Raw genomic sequence first — 18,948 nt, forward strand, 5'->3', positions numbered from 1 at the left:
CAGTACCTAGAAAAGAATTTAAGTTGTGAAGATCACAGGTAGTAGCTTCAAATTCAAAGGATTTGCCTATATATAGAACTGTATTTAATTCTTTCCAATAAAAGCAGAATTAGGGCACCATAAAATAAATAAATAGATCCTGAAAGAGATTTAAATTTAACTTTTTCCAGGAGAAAAGCAAGTTCCTTGTTTTGGGGTAAGAAACAGGTCAATGAACTCCCACAGAAGCCAGGACTTCCACAGCAGGACTGCCCTAGAATCCAATTTTGCATATCACATGTTCTATTCCTTATTTGGGAGTCACTGGTGTCAGTTTCTGCATTTGTACCAAACGAACTCCAATGCACTACTCTGCATACATCTATACACTTATTTTCAATAGAAGGGCATCCAAGACATGCAAATAGCAAGGGATAAAAGTAATATTAATGCCACAAGTCTTTCAAGTTCCCCACTGAAAAAAGAAAATTCTATTAATTTAGCCAGCCTCAGAAATGCAGAGCAGAACCACTCAAGACAATTCCAAAGATCAAGAAAGCCATCAGTGATCAAACCAGATTCTGAAACTTGGGCTCTTAGAAGAGTCAGTCAAATTGCCTTGGCTGCATGCTTCTTTCCTTTCCCACACCACAGATCACAGTTTGCAGCTCCTACTGCAAACTGTGATCTTTATAAAAGCTATTTCAGAGGCACTGTACACAAACTCTTGAACAGAAGAAATGCAGTTCTGCAATAGTTCTGCTAGGATAAGCAGAATTCATCCAGAGAACACAACAGTGCAGAGCTGGATCTGACAAAGAGACAATCAGGTGATTGTGCCTCTGACAGATAAAGACTTAAGGTCAAGAGTCTGCAGGCAAAGCATTCACAGTGGAGTAATTATCAAAGAAATAGCTAGCCCTATAATCATCACAAAAACAATAAACAAAAAGGGATTACTGTTGCATCATTTCCTGACACCTGTTTGGCTGCGTCTGTTGAAATGCCTAAAAGAATAAAATCCAGTGGTAGGCAGCCATTACCATTTGAACTGTTTGTAGATTTTAACCCAAGCAAAAGGAACTCATCCAATCTCAAACTTCCAGAGGCAATAATACAAGTGTGTGCATGAGGGGAAGAATACATAAGGCTACCTGGATATTTCAAGTCATGCTGCTTTATAGAGACTACACAAGTCTCTGAACAAGAGACAACACTTACAAAATCAAACAAAAGCAATGAATTCGGTGCAAATGTAACGTCACTTGAAACTGTGAAATTGAGTAGCACAACCTTAAGCCTCAATCAAAAGACGATTGATGTAGTTACAGCTCAGGATGTTCTGTAACTACATCTGTAAGCACCGATGTGTTTCCAACAGCAGAAACCTATCACCACACAGTTTGCATGAAACAACCTCTCTAAGAAAATAAACTGGGGTATTTGGAGGAGCTCAAAGTAACCATGCACCAGAACTGCAGAAATCTAGAGACAAGGGGCTAATGTGTTTGTCTCAAACACTAACATCAGGGTGGTTGTGGCACCAGCCAAGGACTGTTGGCAATAACATGCTGTGAGAAAAGACAAGATGTGACTGGACAAGGGGCTACAGAGAGGTAGGACAGCACTTTTCTGGGACAAAGGTCTTTGATCTACCTCCTGGAGATAAGCACAGCTCAGTACAGCACAGACAGAGAATGGGGTGGAGAAGCAGGCATGGACTGTATGAGGGGAACAAGCCCACCAAAGACCCAAAGCCCTCTGACCCATTTCCACAAGGACCTGGAAGAATGGACTGTGAGTAGCAGGTAATTTGCATAGAAAGCATGACACATCCCCAGGACAGGGAAAACTTATCTATTAATAGGTATCCTGATCTAAACCCAGGAAGTGGTTCAGGACATGCCATCAGCTGAATTGATGCGGCAGCCACGACTGGTCATCTCTTTCCTTCTTTCCTTTCTTTCTTCCCCTCTCTGTTTAATTCATATGTCTCTCTTCCTTTACACCCTATCCCTTTATCCAAAATCCAGGGTCATGTGCTTATATAAGAGCCCAGTGTATTAACATACCAATTTCCAAGCCAAGTGTGTAATTTACTAACAAAACTTCATAAGCTTTTGTGGATCATCTGACTTCTCATTCCGTTCAACCACTGAGTATCTACAAATCTTGGGTGCTTCCTTCCCCCTAAGGGTGCAACATCACAAAAACTTCAGCTAGTTCAGTTCACCACTTTTTTAGTTGTTTTGCAGAAGTGGTAACAGGTGCTTTAGATGACTTAGATGACTAGTGGTTATTTACCCTCAAGGTAAAAATACCTAATGAAATCTTATTTAGCCATACTCTACGTAATGATATCAGTCACATCAGACTGAGTCTCAATATGTTTCTCTAACAAAAAAACTCTCTCAGTTATGGAGAGAGTACTTAGGGGAGCTATTTTATGTATTCGTCCTGTTCATACTCTTTCTTAACTAAAACCCAAATACTACTAGAAATGCTTGCCAGCTGGACTCCCAGTCTGACCCAGAGCAGCCATTCCAATCACTGCACTCCAGGGGTTGCTAACAACTAAGTGGGCAAGTATTCCTCATTTCACCAAGTATTTACTTTCCAACTTACCACTGGCTTTAGCCTACAGAGGGTGAAAACAAGGACAGACAGCCAAAAGAAAAATAGTGAAAGACTGTCTGAGCAATCAGGGATCAGGTTAGGAAAATTAAAGCTCTGGTAAAATTAGATCTGGCCAGGGGTATCAAGGGCAACTAGAAAAGTTTCCACAAGATGGCTTCTTTGCCATACAGAAGGAATTGGACAAACTTCAGAAGCAGATCCACAAGAACCTCCAAGTTCAACAAGGCCAAATGCAAGGTGCTGCACTTGCCAATCCCAGACTGGGGGGCAAACTCAGTGAGAGCAGCCCTGTCAAGAAGGACTTTAGGGTTCTCCTGGATAAAAAGCTGGACCACAGTGTGTGCTCACTGCCCAGAAAGCCAACTGTATCCTGGTCTGTATCAAAACAGCAGCCAAAGGAGGTGATTCTGCCCCTCTTCTCTGCCCTTGTAACACCCCACCAGAAGTACTGTGTCCAGTAAAAGAAATTCTTTACCATGAAGGTGATGAAGCACTGGAACAGACTGCCCAGAAAAGTTGTGGATGCCATTTCCAAAGGAAATGGGAGAACTGGTTACCTGAGATATGGAGAAGGCAAAAATACTCAATTACTTTTCTGTCTCAGTCTTCACCAGCAAGATCTCCAGCCACCTCCCCAGAGCTGCAGAAGACGAAGGTAGGGACTGGAAGAACGAAGAACTAACTATCTGCTGTAGAAGAAGATCTGGTTTTTGACCACCTAAGTGAACACGAAGGTTCACAAGTCCATGGGACCTGATGAGGTACATCCATAGATCCTGAAGGAATTGACAAAGGAAGTAGATAAGCTACTACCTATCATACTTGAGAAGTTGTGGAAGTTCAAATGACTGGAAAAAGGACATATAAACATAATTTTTTAAAAGGAAAATAAAAACCCATAGAATTTACAAGTCAGCCAGATCTCACCTCACTGCTCATAAAGATCATTGAGCAGATCCTCCTGAAAACTCTGTTAAGGCACACAGAAGACAAGGCGGTGATTTGTGACATCCAGCATGTCTTCACTAAGGGGAAGTCATGTCTGACAAATGTGTCTGCCTTCTGCAAAGGGGCTAGACTTCACCTCAAATCCTCAGAATTCTTTCAATTGGTTTTGCAGCTCAACTTGGAAAGAATACTGATGTAGCCAGAACATGTAGCAAACTTTCACACAACAGATCAGGACATAGGGTTATAACTTCAGTACAATGAATGAGGCCCAAGCAGTTTTTACTTTCTCCAAACTGTGTAAGGAAACAAAAAAAAAAAAACCAACCCACAACAAAAAAACACCAAAAAAAAACCAAAAACAAACAAACCCCAACACAAAACCCAAACAACAATAATAACAAAATAAAAATAAAAAAAAAAAAAGAGAGAGAGAGGGAGAGAATGGGTAAACCACAAGATGCTCTTCATTTCAGGAAAGACATTATTCTTCTGCTGCTCTTGTGAGTCTGCGAAGGCTTCCTGAAGATAAGGAAAGCCTCATCTCTCTCAAAGAAGGGTACCAAGGCTGTCACCATGACAACGTCAAGAAAAAGAGAAAGTCAAAAGACAAGGACTTTGGTTGGCTCACAGAGTGACATGACTCCTTTTCACCTATTGAGAGTTTTGTTTCTTTTTCAGTGTATGTATTTGTTAAGTAAATGTAAATACCTTGTAAAACTATAAAGGCAACATGTTGCTTTCTATACAGCCTTCTGATGGAGTCTGGTGCTTTGCGCCGTGTCACCACTCTATAGCAACAAGTAAGTATCTTAAAATTGCTTGCTTCAGAGGAATTTCAGCCAGCCTTCAGCTCTCGATAACCATCCTCCATTTTAAATATTGAAAACTGTAAAACCAGCAAAATATTTCTCTGAATAACTCCAGGAGAGTACTGCAGAATCCAGATTATCTGTGCTTGTCCTTAAACATCATTCATATTCAGCAGGAAAGTATATTTAGCTAAAGAGACTTTAGACTGCTCAAAATCATCCATACTAGAGACTCATTTTAGCAGAAAGAGATCCCATACTGAAACACTAAAATCAGTCTAGTAAACCAAGAATGATTTTAGGGCAAGGAGATCAGTTGTTTTTTTTCCCTTTGGAATGGGGATGAGGAAGATGAAGCATTCCAAAGACTGAGAAAGAGCAACTGTATTCACCATTGGTATCACTCAACATACCAACATACCAAGTACAAGAAGACTTTGCCTGCCAAAGATACCCATAACCAGATTTTTTTTTCTTAAAGTGTCAGGGGAGTACATGAAGATGAGCACAATCATTTCATATGCAATGATAATAAATAAGTTTTACTGTCAGTGTTTAGGATCGCAAGATTCTAATTCACAACCTGCCACAGTGAAGGGAAATGTGTGCCTTACAGTGAGCTAGCTTGAACAAACAAAACAACATATGATTTTGATTGAGAAAACAAAAGATAAACACAGCTGAGAAAATATTTATCTCTTAGACAGTATATCTTTTGAAATTAACATATTTTGCACAAAGTAGAAAGGCCTGTAGACCACAGACCTAGTGGTCTGTGGTCTACAGGCTTAGTCCATCTCAGATTCCCAGACTGGGGAACAAGGAAGGATAAGAGAGAAGGACCAAAGAGACACAAAGGATCCAGAGAACACTCTCAAAAACAAATTCATCTTGCATTTCCTGGAAGCAGATGCTGTCATCCTGTCCCACTGTTTCTTGTTTTTCCAGTATCTGAAACAAAGACAGACATTTAGAGTGAAGTAAAGAAACACAAAACTCTTTCATTGACAGAGATCTTGCAAGTTTCAGGGAGGAGAACAATCTTTCTGTTGATTTGGGGTGGTCAAGTCTAAGACGCTAATAACAAAATGTTACCTCAAGCTGCAAGAGACTGACCTGTTTGAGGATTTGTTACTTCCTAGTACCAATGCTGTCAGAGCTGCTGACAACTAGAATCCTTTAATGCAGGAAGAGGACAGCTGATAGCACATTCTAAGCAGGCACACAAAGGTTCACATTTGCTTCCAGAATGCCCCAAAATAACCTGCTGGTGTACTGCAGGGGACATGCAGTTCAAAAGTGTTCTGCCAAGGGCTAAGGGTATCCAACATATGGAATGCAAAAGGCACTATGACTAAGTGCCTTTTATGCAAAAGGCTAACTTGCTATATGACTTGTATCTTAATTTAAAGAGTTTCACTGTTCTGCCAGATCATCTACAGTTCTATTAGAGGTCTTTTTAATTATCTTAAAACCTAATGGACTGCCTAGAGTTCAATAAAGTGAAATATTGTTATTTTCCATATCACAATGGCACTTTTGCACTAGACAGTTAAGGAAACACATTCATACCTATGCACACACAAATAAATCAGAACTGATGGATTTTGTGATTGACTACTGTTACTTAGGAAAGCTGGTCAAAAAATGGCTCTCCAAGTCATAAATGAAGACTGTACCTGTGACCTCAATTTTTTTAAAGGCAGCCATTTCCACCTCTGTGGATATAGCTACAAAAGCCTTGTCTAAGTATTCTGAGTGCAAATTGTGATTTTGCAATAAAACAAACATACCTAGACCTAGGAAAATTGTCTGGTGTTCAAAACTGCCTTAAATAACAGTGCAGATATGGAGAAATGACCAGTATGTAGACATTTGATCTCACCAGTGAAAAATGCATATGTGCCAGATTGGGGGAGTTTTGGATCTCATCAAACTGCAATAAATCAAGACACCTGTTTCCTAAAGCATAAGCCTCAGTTCATATGCTCTAAAAAGTTATTCAATAATGTAAACAACAAAATACCATGTTGTTATCAAACATAAACAGTTAGATCTACAACACCCTCAGAAGGCATAGCTGTTGCAAGTAAGAATCACATTGTGACTTGTAATTGCCTTTAAACCCCGTTATTTTCCAGAGGAGTAGTAAGATATAGCACTATTTTACTTTCTTTCCCAAGAAATGAAAACTGCAGAATGATGGAGGTTCTTAGGCACCTCTCCAGATCATGTGGTCCAACCTACCACCCAGCCTACTACATCAGAACAAGCCAACATTAGATGCTACAGCGTCAAACTCCACTTTTGAGTTAAGGTCAATACCATTTTGCAAAAAAGGAAGCAGATCAGTTGGATTATTGGGAAACATTTCCGGGGGAGAAAGCGGATACTTAATGGTTTTTGTTAACCATGGCGGTAGATGTTTCTGTGCCTCCACTCTAGCAAAATTGTCTAGTCAATGCAATTACTATCTTAGGTAGTCATTTTACAAGTCTTACTGAAGCAACTGAATACTCACATAATGATTCAATCATACATGAATGCATAATATAAAATGTTCCAGCCTGCATTAAAATAAAGGTATCAAATAAATCTCTCTGCAGAACCAAGATAGCTTACATCAATATATTCTGCTTTACAGGAAAGTAGGGGTGGTTTTTACAAACTTACAATTTATTAAAATCTATAAACAAAGGTTGCTTTCCAGAATGGTAAATGTGAGGGAGATTATACTGTTACTGTATGCTGTTCCTAATCATTCTGCTTAAGGTATTACTAATGTCTACTGTTTCTGTTACATGATGCCATCACATTAGCTCAAGTAACAAGAAACCAAGACAGAAATGAAAACACAGAGAACAGAAACAACATTGGCTTTCTACTCCCTACTTAGCGCTAAAAATTAATAATTTTAGAAAGGCTTTGAAACATTACTATTTATGGCGTCCTTAAACACTGTACTCATTTAACACGCCCCTGTCTTAACACAGAACAAACAAGTTTAGTGATCTCTTCATAACAACTTGATTCTTCTCTTTGAAGTATACAGATAGCATAGCAGAACTTAATAAAAAACTATCAAAAACAAACAAACAAAAAAACCCAAAACAAACAAACAAAACAAACAAACAAAAAAAAAACACCACAAACCCCATGCACAACAGAAAACTACCAGAGGTGATTTTGTAGACCACTTATCTTGGCCTCACAGATCATTCTGATGGACAAAACCAGCATATTTCAGAATAGCAACAATCTGTACCCTGTGCAGCATCACAATTCTTTACCAAACCGATTTTCTAAAAGTGACAGTTGTGCTAGCTCAGTGACTAAAAGTGAGCAGCTGTGCCAAGCTACACACTGAGGTCCAGTTAACCCTTAAGAAGCTTTGTTGTTAGTGGTAACAGAAAGAATCCAACTGATTTCATATAGGAGTTAAAAAGAAAAAAAGAATTTTTTTTCAAGCTAAAACTTTCACACAAGCTTCAGCCACTTCAAAAGATGTCCATTGCTACTATAGAATTGACATTAACTTTTGAGAGAACTGAACATATCTAGGTGACATCAGAAGGCCAATTAGCACAACAATGTGACACAAGCACTCAGTATAACAAAAGAGACTACAAATCCAAGAGAAAACTATTTGGATCTGGTGCCCTCACCCTATGCTCCTATGTGTCCCTGTTCCTTTTCACCCTGCATCCCTTCATTCTTTAGTTTCCCATCAGCACATGAATCCCAGACAGTGAGCACTCCAAAAGGTCAAAGCTTTTTCAGTCCTGTTGTTGTTAGCCACAGCAAATGTGGTCAAAACTCAGCCTTTTTTCACTGCAGAACAAGAGAACGAGGGGAAAGATAAGGAACATGGAAAATTTGGAAAATAAGTGACTAAGAGATAAGAATACATAAAACAGAATATACCAATTGAATCTGCAGTAATATTTATTTCTAAAACCACAAAACTCAGTCATTTATACACACTAAACAACTCCAGAATATATACCACTGTTTCTAGAAAGACATACTTGGTCAAAATTAAGTACGTGGTTCACTTGTATTCATGATCCTAATTTCTTTTTGCCTACTGCCATTCGTCAGATAAACCCTTTTTCCTCCCCCAGTTCATCACACCCATATCTTTTATTAGATATTGAAATACTTTAGGAAGGGACATATCTAATTTTATTGTGCAGTACTTCAGAAATATGGCACCAAGTCTTATAGAGACCATGGGCATGTATAAAATGCTGGTGGCAGCCAACACCCACACTTGGGTGTGCAAACAGCACTTGTCTAAATATTGCCTTAAGTAGATGGTTCACTAACAGATAACACATTAGCTACTTAAAATGAGGAAAAAAGAAGTGATCTAGATAGTAATGCAAGTGTGTGCAAGCATGAGAGAAAGCAGAAGGAATAAAAACCTGTATACTCAATTCTCCAAAAATATGTGAAACTTAATCAAATAAATCCTAGGATAAGTCATTTATCTGAATGAACCCAAGATTGTCACAGACAATGTATTCTTGTCCTGAAAGACAATCAACCCTAAGTCTCAAGTCCTCTTGGACAAGATTTTGAGTATAGGCTTCCAGGACAGCAAATAAACCATCTATTGCTTACACCCCAATAGTAAGACCAATAAAGATGGTCGGTTTCTCTTCATTTAAAACCTAGGCAGTCAGATAGACATTTGATACACTCCACCAATTATGACACAACTTCTGCACAAAACCAATCCCTAGGGCTGTTTCAAACCAATAAAATACAGATGGTCATGACAGAATTTAGACTACAAATTTTACCAATTCTGAGAATGCTTGTGGCATCAACCTTGTGCCTGGGACTTTTCATGGCTACTGGTTGGTCCAGGAGATACTACAACACAGTCTGAATTGTTACAGCTGAGGCTTTATACTAGGAATTATCAAATTATGCATAAAATACTGAATTCTTAGAAGTAAAAATACCTAAATTGTCTTAATATGTTATGACATTGATATTAGGATTTGGATGAATCTTTTACATTTCACATCCTTCAGAAAGATAATTTTATATCATAATGGAGATTTCACATTTAAATTGTCTCAAAAAGAGAAGAAACTAACAGCAAACAGTTGCTGTTGTATATAACTGTATACTTAATTATAGATCTCACACTACCAGCCAAGTCATTATTAGGGTGTATTAATTCCTGGGTTCTCTTTCCTTTCAGGGCAGAGTTGAGCAGAGCTAGTCAAGCAACACTAAAGCTATTTTTAGATATCATTTTTTCCCCACATGTTTAGAGGGATAACTTTCCATTTAACAATTGCTATTATGAACCTTTTACTTCCTTCTGCATTTATTTTGCTCCTCACTTCTTTGCAAAATTGAATTAAGAGACATCACTGGCCAGTTTGATTACAAATACAATCAGCAATCTGACAACATGCTCACAAAATTGCTAAATATTCATAGCCACCAAGAGCACTTCAGCAGTGCTCTTAACATATGAAGTGAAACAAAAATATTTGTGTGTTATTGCTTGTCTGAGTAGGTTTAAATACAAAAAGGAACCATCAGATACTTATTACAGCTTCAACTGTCAATTTTTATGCATGCCAACTTGAAAGTCAGTGTTGTCTATAAACAGAAACAAAGACAACCAGGAGGAATTATACATTTCTATATTGAAAACAAAAATTATTTAGTCGAGCAGCAACAATGAAGAATCAGAGATATGAATTTTTCTGAAGTAGGGATATACCCTGAAGGCAAATGTCCAGTATCAAAACTTTTTTTGTCAGCTCTGGACAATTGAACAGGTGTCTTCCTGGAAGCTGGTGTTTCCTGTTTGAATTGATATTAAACTTTTAACTAACTGCAACAGCTACTGATTATGACTAAACATATAAAACATCAAACCAGCAAGTATTTTTACCCTACTACACTTCACACAGGCATGCACCATCTGTCACTGAGGTATGATCTGTAACTCCATGACATTATCACATTACTCTCGAAAAGACTCATGCTACTGCCTAATCTCATGGTTTGAGCCAATTTCTAAACACTAAGCCTTGGCTGGCTGTCAGATCTCACTACCTGCCCGAGAACCAATGACACAGCACAACTGTAACTTTTTATCATATAATATAAAGCTGCCCAACCCCTTTGTTGCAGCTAATGTATATTCTGCAAATACTGTTACAGGTGATTTGTTTCACAGATGAAAAGAAGCTACAGAATCCCTCTGGATTTTAGCTATGTAACAATATAATAACAATAGGATAACAATCCTCCTCTAACACACAAAACAATCCAGGCCCATAAGCTACCTGAACTAAAAGGCAAACAGCTCATTAAGGTTAATAAAAGATTTCTGTTATTTGAAATTGCAGAACTGCAGGGTAATTAATCCCCAGCTCACAATATAATTTAAGGAAATTAATATGCTGAATTTAATTGATTGGAAAAAAGTCCTAGTTGTTCTGGTCTAAAAAAAAAAAAAACCTCTGCGGACTGAACTTGAAGTGACCAAAGCAGACATAGCTTCTCAATCTGAAAAAAAACCCCCAATAATTGTTACTTAAAAATCATGTGTGGACAGCAGTCTCTGGAAAGGAGCAGGATATGAGATTGTTATATTCCCAATAATGAGATTGCAGTGAGGGTTGTTTTGTCTCTCGTTTACCCTTTTTTTTTAAGTTTAATTTAAACCAACACAGCATCACATACAGAAATGACTGTTTGTGTGTAGTCTGCAGTATCATATACTGATAGAAGCACCACCAAAATGCATGCCCTAAAATGCAATTGAAGATTATATCCATACATCTTCCAAAATCCTTTTTGCTGTAGTTCCCCATTCCAGTTCACAAGGTCTTCCAGTAATAAGTGAAATGCATTATTAGATCTGATAGCCAAACAATGGATGTTCTTAAGGCCTTCTATCTTTTATATACTGGTCCATTCTCAGTGCTGAGCAAAGACAAAAACAATCAGATATGAGGTTTAAAAACAAGGTAATGTCTGCTTAATCTAAAATTAATATTTTTCTGGATCTTCCGGATCTTCAACAAGCTAGTACAAGATCTGGGCAAACCAATTAAGTCTGTATTTAAAGATTTCCTAGCAATAAAGCAAGTAATTTGTTTATGTGCAGATTACTGGATTATAATTTCTAGGAGACAAACCGCATTAAATTACACCTCCATGCAATATTCTGTCTAGCAATAAGATGCAGTAACTAAAAAAGAGAATAAATCAACCCCTTCCAAAAGGTTGATTCCTAGCATGCCAGTCAGCTCTGTTAACAGTTGAAAAAGCACTACAATATTCTCTAGTATGGAAAAAAAAATCAGTATTGAAGATCAACAGTGAGATTAATGGATTTATTCCATTCTAGATACCAGCTTTCATTTTAATACCATTAAGGGTTAAGAACCTAGACAGACTTAAAATGATGGACAAAATTACTCAACAGTTTTAATGTATATGCTCTATGACAATGCACATAGTCCAGTTTTCCCATAAAATTACAGAAATCAAAAAAATAATGCAGATGAAATTTATCTTTTCTGGTGTTAACAATTGTAAGAGACTGGGCAGAGAATAAACATTAACAGTATGGTACATAAAAAGAGACATCAGAATGAGCATGAGCAGTTAGATAGCAGTAGTGTTATTAGCACCTCATTTAAAAGGAAACAAACATTTTCAACAGCTTTGATTAGACTAGCAGACCAGCATCTAAATCTGGAATAGCAAATACTGAGAGAGAGAGCTTAACCAATTTATCTAACACCTACTCACTAGTTTAAGACCAATGAGCCTTAAACTTAAATCATGCTAGATGTAAAAATGGCTGGGTCATCGCAACCTACAGATACCAAATCTTTCTCTCCTATGGTTACTGGTTGCTTTAAATGCATGTGAAGAAAACTACAGTTCACATGCTTGAAAACGAGGAGCCTTGACCCTAAGCCAAAATTTTACTCTTTCAGAGGTATGGAAATAAAAAGGAAAATAAGGAAAAGAGAAATATCAAAATATAAAAAAGGGAAAAGAAAAGCTGGGTTGGATGGCTAATATCTCCTATCAGTTCAAGACTTCTCAGAGACCTAATACAGGTCAACAGGTGATCCTTCCAGTGACAAAGTCCTCAATAAGGGCAAGAGCCCCTAAAGAGCTGCCTCTCTTGCCTCCTTATCTTTCCATTGCGGTTTCTTCTGCTGTTGGTCAGCCCATTCCTCTCCACTCTTCTGCTGTTTCTTCTGTTTCAACATGGTTTTTTTCATATCCCAAGTTGCTTCCCCTGCTTTCTAATACTAGTGTCCCTGACATGCTTCCATCTCAAAGAATTTTCCAGATGATAAGCACAGCTGGGGATTGTTTACTTACATTCAATGCATATAAAACCAAACATAAACTCAACCATCAGCAACAATGTTTTTACCACATGCTTTGCTTACTTCTGGAAATCATCTGTACCATGTACATTACTCTGACCCACAGATCTCCTTGCTTCTTCATCCTTTGAATCCTGTCCCCAGCCCCAAACACCCGAAACAAAACCTTAACCCCCCCAGCCCCCAAAATTATACTTACTACAAAAATAATTTCTAGGACACTGCTTAACTGTATTTGCTGGTTTAAGTACTCCTATTTTGCCCCTTTTCCTTTGAAGATATAAGCAGCTTATTTCTCTTATTTTTCAAACTACTTTCTCATTCAAAATCAAAAGGGAGATTCCTCAATCAATAAAGTTAGCTTCTATCACCATCTATCTAGTCTCTTGTGTTGTAAGATATGGTCTGAGGGGTATTCTATTTCCCATCTGTTAGAGGGGGGGCAGTTATCCTCTGTTAATTGGGCAGTTTTCTTTATCTCTCCCACAACCAATCCTCCCTCTGGGGAGATATCTTCTGTTAATGGGCCATTGAGTCTCACAGCATGACTGATAAAATTACATCATCCTGTTGTGAGATGCTCTGCCCAGAGGGAGGAGCCAAGCATTCCTACCTGGTTATATTCTGAGATTCAGAACACCATAGGCAGACTTTTCCCACTGGATTCCCACAGGAGCAGTTTTCTTTTCCACTGGATTCCCAGAGGAAGACCAGGCCCATCTACACCACCATGGGACCTTCAGAGCAAAACTCCACCCTTCTACAGGATCACTGCTCCAACAGAACCAAACCTTGCACTGCAGGAGAACTGCAGCCACCATTTAATGGGAGTGTTACAAACACCCTGACCCACAGGGTGTCAGGTCGTATTCTGACTCTGTCAGTAGTTTGGTTTTTTTGTGTCTACTATTACACTTGTATTTTTTAGTTTTTCTAGTAAAGAACTATTATTCCTATTCCCATATCTTTGCCTGAGAGCCCCTTAATTTCAAAAATATAATAATTTGGAGGAAGGGGAAGGTTCACATCTTCCATTTCAAGGAAGACTCCTGTTTTCCTTACCTGCCTTTTCAAACCAAGACACCTAGCTTCACCAATTTTTCAGAACTCTCAACAGCATTCCCACACAGACATATAAAATGTATTCACTGCGTATTCCTTCATATTCTCCTCATTTCTTGCCTTGACAACAATGCTTATAAATAAAATTCCAGCACCTACCACGCTGCAATTGTGCAAATCCTACTGAGCATCAAACTAAATAGTGTTTACCATCACCATCCCTCACATCGTGTGCTCCTCTACTGAGCTAAGTCACCCTGACCTGTTCTGAAGGACAATCAACCTGTTGTCCATCACTTGTGTTGGACATGAGAGGCAACTCAAGTTTGTATACTGAAACTCCTTTAGATTACACAAAGGATAATCATAATGCTTTGGAAAATAATTTATTTTACCCATCCTGAATGAAAATGCACTACATATGTTACACCTATACAGATACATGCACAAAAAGCAAATAGTACAGGTATGCTGGTACAAACATTTAGGCTTTCTAAAAAGAAAATTTGAAGCAGACATATCTACCTGGTCTGTTTCTTTACTGTTCCATAGTAAGCAAAAATACAAATTAAGTTTAATAAAAAACATAAAATCAAGAGAAGAAAACTATGAGTCCTGATTTTTTATTCAGGAAGAAGAATAAGGCCACTATTCTACCGTGAGAATAGTGGCCTTGATATCTGCAAGATTTTCTTGATATCTGCGAGAAGGTAAGTTTTTTCCCCTTGTGCTCTGCTCCAGTTAGGTCAGCTACAGAATCATAGAATGGCTGGTGCTGAAGGGACCTCAAAGATCAATAGTTTCAACCATTTTGCCACAGGCAAAGGCACTTTCCAGTAGATCAGGTTGCTCAAAGCCTGATCTGCTCTGGGATGGGTTCTTCCCAGCTCCTCTGGGCAACCTGTTTCAGTGCCTCACAATCCTAACAGGAAGGAATTTCTTTCTCATATCCAATTTAAACCTACCCTTTTTCAGTTTAAAGCCACTCCCCCTTGTCCTATCACCATACACTCCTGCAAAAAGTCCCCTTCCATCTTTCTTGTAGGCACCCTACAGATACTGAGTGGTGCTGTAAGGTTGCTCTTTTCCAGGCTGAAGAACCCCAGCTCTCTCAGCCTGTCTTCACAGGAGAGGTACCTTAGCCCCTCCAGCATTGTCATGGCCCTACATGAAACAGACTTTCTAAAAAAGGTCCAAACTTTCAGAAAGTTTTACCTCTGGATTCGAGGGGAGGTATTATTCCAAAATAAATGACAACATTTCAAACTGTGAATAGAGATTCAGAATAACCCTGGAATACTTTTTACTTGAAGTCTGCATTTCAGCACAAAAATAAGGGAGGACTGAAGCAAAAACCATATAAACATCTAAACTGAGCAAGAACATTCTCTCGGTTGAATTTTACATGGCTTGGTATTAGCAAAAAGAACAGAGGGGCTTCTCCACCTAGCCTCAGGGTGTCAAAACGAACAGATTTTTATCCTCAAACAGCAGCAGTTAAATGCAAAAGATAAGCAGAGCTCCTTTCTCACTTAGACAACCAGTTCAAGGGGTAGAGAAAGGGAACACAAGAGTAAAGCAAGAGTTTGACATGATATTCTAGGGAAAATATTAATCCTCTATCATAAAGCCAGAATTAACCTATCACAGGATTACAGTCAAACAATTTTCCAACTGATAAAAAAATTTATAATGTGAACCATTTGTCTGTTGATCATCAAGTTCTCAACTTTCATAATTACAAAAGTCTCCTATTCTGCCAAGCAAATTAAGCACATATGTTAAATTTATTAAAAATAAGTATATTTTGGTATATTTTATCTCATTCTCACTCACTTTAGTGGTCCTAATATTAGCCTCCTAGACATCTTAGGTAGACCCCCTCCATCCTTTGTGGGTTAGAAGCTTTCTGAAGCTTCTAACCCACAATTCATTGCTATAGCTTTTTCCCCCTCCATTTAATTAACAGATGCACACTTCTCACTACTATATCAGCCTGTTTTAGATTCAATGTTTTCTAAGCATCTAGTAAAACATCCTTTAACTGATTTCCCTTCAAAACTGAGCAGAAAAGGGATTTCTATATAGATGATTTCACTGAATGGCTTCCAAGCGATTTTTATAAAAATGAACAAATAAATGCTGCTGATTAAACTTCATATTTATGATGTACAATCAAAGTCAATTCACAGTCATTTATACTTTATCAAAAACAAGGTTTTAAATACACTACTGGTTATTTGGCTCCTTTCAATAATAGGTATGACTACAAATCCTTTTATAATTACTTCTAAAAATACTGCATCCATCATCTTTTAAATGAACATTTTAGTATTAGTAATACAAGACCACCTGCACATAAAATTAAGTTTCCTGTACTTAGGGGGTTAGTCATCCTGTTATTCCTGTTATGTGACTGCAATTTGATAGTCCATAGCAAGCTATTTCTGCTACTTCGGCCACAGAGAAAACCAACTGATAAGTGCGGGTTTTTTTGGTGTTTGGTTTTTTTTTTGTTTTGGTTTTTTTTTTTTGTTTGTTTGTTTTGTTTGTTTGTTTGTTTTTTGTTCTCATCAAAATAGAATTGTCCTTTTTCTTCATTTTGCCCTTCCTAAATTGTCAGCAGCTCTTTTAGCCATCAAACACATCACTTTTTCTACCATGGGTCAGCGACACTATGCAAATCAACATTAAGTGTTTTCTTTTCTCCTTCAAACTAGTACCCAACACTTTTTTCTTAATAAATGTTCTTATAATTATTCATCAGTCTTTCATGAGCAGTATTTCCAGTACTTTGCATTTGTATTGGGTATTTTTCCTTCTGCACTTGTTGTAATAGATATTCTACTTGCCTCTTCTCTGTAACTGATGTTTATTTCAAGTCATTTTTATTTGAGGAAAATCTGTCATCTCTTTTCACCCTAAAATCAAGCTGCTGATTCATAACAGGAAAACCCACTCTTTTACATCACTTACTGGTCAGCTAGCTCATTCTTTTCATCTTTGTCCTCATTCACCTATTAACAGAAGACCATTTGGACCTGCAGAACACTATGGCTTTTGTCATTTATACAAAACTGACAGTCAGTCTGTGTTGGATGGCTAGAAGTCTTCACAGACATGTAATCTGTAGTATAATATCATCACGACAATACAGCATTCCAAAACACACCTTACATCCCATGCTACTCCTCCCCAACAAATCAAAGCCGCTGATTCTTTTTGCTTTCTGTGTACAAGGCTTTTTTGGACTGAACTTGATGCAGATTGGCTAGTTTCAAATTTACCTAGTCTTATTTAGTGAAATTCTCATCCTAATGTGGAATTCTATAAGATATCAATCTGTACAGCTCTTCACATCATTGTTGTACGATTCCCCTGACACAGCGATGATACAGGAAGAAAACTTTAATTTTTATATAAGCTTGTGGAATTAAATTTTTAAACTCATAATTCTTCATATTAAGACAAGTATTTTGGCAAAAAAACAAACTATGGCACATCCATTACAACTACCCACAGCTGCTTATGACATCACTGAAACTAAGCTATTCTATCATCACTGAAACTAAGCTATTCTATCAACTAAGCTATTCTATTCAGCATTTCTGTTTCACCATCACCTCTTCCCACTAGCAGGAAAATATACTTTCATAATATAATGTATACAACTGCGTATTTTTAAGAAAAAAAATACCCTGGGGTTAGCAGGGAAGCAAGAAACAAAAGGAAAGATGGAAATTGTCAGAGAGGCCTGTGAATGACACAGAAGCAATATCTTAACTGAAGAAACAGGCACTGGCATTCAAAGACAACTGCTGAAAGCAAGTCAACTTGCCTACATTAGCTAGCACTTAAAATAATGCAGATGGAAAAGAAGAGGAGAGAGGAAAAGGAAGCCAGAATGTGCTGTGCTATTTAAATACTTTAGAAGAAATCTCTGCACACTTCCCTTCTGACACCACCACACATTTATGGACACTGTTAAAGAAGTTTTTTATTTGCTAGCTACTAAATTGACAAACAAGATTCAAGAACTGCTTACGTAATGCAAACATGAGTACCCCAACATCTAGCCTTTGCATAGAATTAAGCAAAGTTGCCTCTATGGAAACAGGATGTTTTCCTTACAATACCCAATTCTGGCCATGTGACAGCCAGCAAGCTTGTTTACACAAGTCAACCCTATGATAACCTAGTCTTGTTTAGACTCTCTTAGCAGTGTACACATTTTAAGGGACCAACTAACTACTATTCCTTCTGTGCCCTAAACAAAAAAAAAAAACATTCAACAGAGCAGGCCAGAATATGTTAATAGAAGTGCCTATGGGTCTGAGAATCATTTCAGTTATTGAGACAGCTTGTCCATAACCTCACCTACACTACAGGGAACATCAGGCTCACAGAACAATGAGTTCCCCAAGTGCATTGCCAAGATAAAATATATCTCATGCTGACTAGTTTAACTTTCACAGCTGAAACACCTGAGATATGTTTGAGCAGGCATTTCACGCCAGAACTTGTCCAATATAACTAGGAAGGGGGAGAATTAAGGCATCATTTTTTGCTACAAGGAGAAATGAATCAGCAAGTCAAGAGGGCTCACAGATTAAATATGCAAACCAGAGCTTATGTAAGAATCTTGGAACACATCCAAAACAAGAATACTGAAGGGATAAGATACAGGGAATCCTTTTTAGTCAACACAGTTTTCTTTATTCAGGTGGAAGTCTTGATAGCAAGACAATGAAATAGGAATTTTCTTAACTAACTGTAATTACACAGCTTCAAAATTGCATCCTTAAATAAAGCATTGTCAGAAGAACAAATACACTCCAAATACATTAAAAAACAAGCTGCTATACATTATAAGAGTGAAGGTTTCAAAGTCTTGTCAAATTCACCTATCAGGGATTACAAATAATTTAAAAAAATAAAAGAACTCTGACAACTTTTAGTCTTATGTTTCTTTATGTACTTTCTATTCTCAAGTAAAAACTTGTTTATGGTTTCTATTTCCATGTCATATTTCAGTACCTGTAAATACATGTTGATACATTATGTGCACACTGGACCTAAGCATTTAATATTGTGCTCACTGTGAATTTAGGAGC

At 37.7% G+C, this 18,948-nt stretch overlaps 1 protein-coding gene across 6 annotated transcripts in view; it reads right to left on the reverse strand.

Moving 5' to 3' along the window:
• The window catches only part of ERBIN (erbb2 interacting protein), a 117,086-nt gene that overhangs the window by 76,244 nt on the left and 21,894 nt on the right, over positions 1-18,948 (reverse strand). The gene's annotated exons all lie outside the window — the stretch shown is intronic.

The sequence above is a fragment of the Serinus canaria genome, chromosome Z (genome assembly GCF_022539315.1).
Source record: "Serinus canaria isolate serCan28SL12 chromosome Z, serCan2020, whole genome shotgun sequence".
Lineage (NCBI taxonomy): Eukaryota > Metazoa > Chordata > Aves > Passeriformes > Fringillidae > Serinus > Serinus canaria.